Below are 3853 nucleotides of genomic sequence, written 5' to 3'. Positions count from 1 at the left end.
GGGGCGTGCAGGAGGCAGCTGATCCATGACTCTCTCTCATCATTGATGTTTCTCTCTCTCTCCCTCTCCCTTCCTCTCTGACCTCAATAAAAATGTATTTTTTTAAAAGAAAAGAAAAACAAAGACAAGGGATAGTCTCCACAAACACACATCCGGTTTTCCATATGCTCTCAGAATATGAGGACATTAAAGAACGGGCAGACAGTATACGTTGGTGAGAAGTGGCAGGTGGGGGAGCCTGGAGGGTCCCGGCCACCAGAACACAGGGAAGCAGCCCCTGGGATTCAGACAACTTTGCTCACTTGTCTTTTTGTTTTTCATGTTGGCAACTCATTTTTTTTATCCTCAGCCTAGGATATTTTTTCCATTGATTTGTACAGAGTGTGGAAGGGAAGGGGAGACAGAGAGAAACATCGATGTGAGAGAGACACATCGACTGGCTGCCTCCTGCAGGTGCCCCAACTGGGGCCAGGGACTGAGCCTGCAACCCAGGTACGTGCCATTGACTGGGAACCAAAGCCAGACTGGTCGGTGCACAGGTCAATGCTCTAAATCAGCGGTACTCAACCTGTGGGGTTGCCTAAGACCATCGGAAAACACATATATAATTACATATTGTTTGTGTGATTAATCACTATGCTTTAATTATGTTCAATTTATGACAATGAAATTGGGGGTCATCACAACATGAGGAACTGTATTAAAGGGTCATGGCATTAGGAAGGTTGAGAACCACGGCTCTAAATGCTCTAACCACTGAGTCACACCGGCTAGGGCAGCATCTGTTGTTGTTTTTTAAATAACACAGGGCTGGTCTAACAAAACTAGACAAGATGTGGCCACAGGCGGGAGTTTGCAGTCTCTAAACCTACAGGGACAGGAGAGGAACAAAAAACCAGCCACAGGAGCCAAAACCCTCTTTGGAGACTTGTTCAAATCAGGCTGAGCCTGCTGTGCTCACCTCCCGCCCGGCCACTCGGCAGGCTCCCCGCCGGCGGCCCACAGCCCAGCCCGGAGCGGGGCCGAGGCGGATGCTCCACACAATATGTGTTGAATTCAACATCATCTGATTTAGGGCTGGAGTTGCCACAGTTGGCCCCGCATCAGACCATCTGGGGAGCTAAACAGAAACACCGATCGATCTGGTCTCACTCACTCGGCAGGCTCCCCGCCGGCGGCCCACAGCCCAGCCCGGAGCGGGGCCGAGGCGGATGCTCCACACAATATGTGTTGAATTCATGAACATCTGATTTAGGGCTGGAGTTGCCACAGTTGGCCCCGCATCAGACCATCTGGGGAGCTAAACAGAAACACCGATCGATCCCCTGGTCTCACTGCCTCGCCATTTCCAGGCTTCAGGCCCAGAAACTGCCGTCGGTTTAAAACTTCCCCAAGGAACTCTGCTTCGGCCCGGCGCTCTCAGGAACCAGCTCTGCTTCCAACTCTCGCCCCGCTGTCCAGCCCAGGAGCACCTGTAGGCGGCTCCACCCCCGCGGCAGGGCTGCTTCCTCCTCTCAGGCTGCTCCCTCCTCTCCGCGGGGTGCACTGGCGAGCTCTGAGGTTCCTCCTCATCAGGAGGTGGAGGCGGAATGGAGTTCACCTTGCCTGTCCCCGGAGGAGTCGCTGCCAAAAGCAGCAGGTGCTTCCGAACCCGCTGAGAAGATGCAGCAAAGGTCTCGGCTGGAAACACGCTCACAGGGAGGGAGGGCGTCGCTGGGCACTGAGGAGAGGTTTCCGGGCCTGGGCGCTGGGACCCGTGGGCGGACAGAAGAGCTGTCACCTGGAGTTTCCAGGGAGACCCCAGGACACAGAAGCTGGGACGGCACCAGCAGGGAGTGACCCATGGGCAGACACGCCTGGAGGGCGATGACCGAGACCCGGCCTCTGACCGAGACCCGTCCCCTGACCGAGTCCCCTCCTCTGACCGCTGCTCGTGCTGCCATCTCTCAGTTCCAGCTCCACAGAGACTTGGGAGCCACAGCAGGAAGGCTGGGGAGGCGGCAAGGGTCTATGATTAAAACAGCCTGAATGGAGTCAAAGAAATACAGGAAGTGGGTTTCCTGCACCAGTTGAACTTGGGGTGAGCTTCCAGCCCTAACACCCATCCATAGGAAGGCTTTTATAAAAAAATACTAGAGGTCTGGTGCACAAAATTTGTGCACTTGGGAGGGGGGGGGTCCCTCAGCCCAGACTGCAAGAGGGCGCAGGCCAGGCCAAGGGACCCCACCGGTGAACAACCGGGGCCGGGGAGGGATGCAGGAGGTTGGCCAGCCGGGGAGAGATGGCGGGAGGGCTCCAGGGCATATCTGGCCCATCTCGCTCTGTCCCGATCGGCCGGACCCCAGCAGCAAGCTAACCCATTAGTCGGAGCGTCTGTCCCCTGGTGGTCAGTGCATGTCATAGCGACTGTTCAAACGGTCAACTCTCTGCCCCCAGTGGTCAGTGCAGGTTGAGTGGCAGTTGAGTGGCCTTAGCACATCATTAACATATTACGCTTTGATTGGTTGAACGCACAACAGGATGACCTGACACTTAGAGTATTAAGCTTTTATTTTATAGGATATATTTTTATTGATTTCAGAGAGGAAGGGAGAGGGAGTAACAGGGAGGGAGGGAAGGAGAGGCAGAGAGAGAGAGAGAGAAACTTTAATGATTAGAGAGAATCATTGATCGGCTGTCAGCATGCCCCCTATGGGAGATCGAGCCTGCAACCTGGGCATGTGCCCTGACAGGGAATGGAACCGTGACCTCCTAGTTCATAGATCGATGCCCAACCACTGAACCACACTGGCTGGGCTTTTCATTGATTTTTAGAGAGAGTGAAAGGGAGGGAGGGAGGAGGGAGAGAAACCTTGATGTGAGAGAGACACATTAATTGGTTGCCTCCTGCATGTGCCCTGACCTGGGCCAGGGATCAAACCTGCAACACAGGTATGTACCCTTGACTGGGATTCATACTCTTGACCGGTTCCTTCCCATGGGCTCCTGGGATTCCAGGGCCTGGACTCTCAGAGCCGAGTCCGACTGGGTGACCTTCTCTTTGGTTGGAACATTGTGGTGACTTCCCGGTCCCAGAGCACCTACTGCCGCCCACCCACACCCCCTGGAAGATGTCACCACCTGGCAGTGTGGCCGCAAGCATTACCCCCCAACACCACACCCATCTGCCTCCGCCCAGGGCTATTCCTTCTCCTTCCTCTCATGTCCCCACCCCCCTCCGGCTCACCTCCCTCGAGCCCACAGTCGAAGTTTTTTCCTGGGAGATGGAGCCCAGGAATCCAGGGGGAAACCACACAGACTTGTATCTTCAGAAATGCTCCAGCCGTACATGCGTGCGAGCACAGACTCCGTTCTCCCCTCCCAGCCTTTCAAATAAGCTTCCCGTGTTCTCATCAATAAACCACCACCAGTCCGACAGCTAATCTGCATAGCTTCTTCCTTGCCATTTAAAAAATTTAGAAAATCAATAGCACACATAATGTCTACTTAAAATGGACCCAGAGAAACTCATTCCCAAAGCCAGACCAGACTACACTCCCTTTTCCGAGGGTGGGGAAAAAAAATAATTCTTCACCTAGCCACAAGCAAGGAGGAAACGATGTCATTAATCGATGAAAATTGAAATTACATTAATCATTTATATGTAAACCAGAAAAAGTTCTTTTTATGGCGGAGATAAAAACCAGTCACCGTACATTAGTCTATTAAAAATGCCCTCAAATTGTATCTATTCTGTAGGAAAATTCCTGTTCCTCACATTATAATTAAAGTTTTCCTTTTTATTGTATGTATTGGGGTGACATTGGTTAATAAAATTATGTAGGTTTCAGGGGTACAATCCTACATCATCTAT

This window comes from Myotis brandtii, unplaced genomic scaffold (assembly GCF_000412655.1).
Source record: "Myotis brandtii unplaced genomic scaffold, ASM41265v1 scaffold134, whole genome shotgun sequence".
Taxonomy (NCBI): domain Eukaryota; kingdom Metazoa; phylum Chordata; class Mammalia; order Chiroptera; family Vespertilionidae; genus Myotis; species Myotis brandtii.
Note: the sequence above shows the minus strand (reverse complement) of the source record.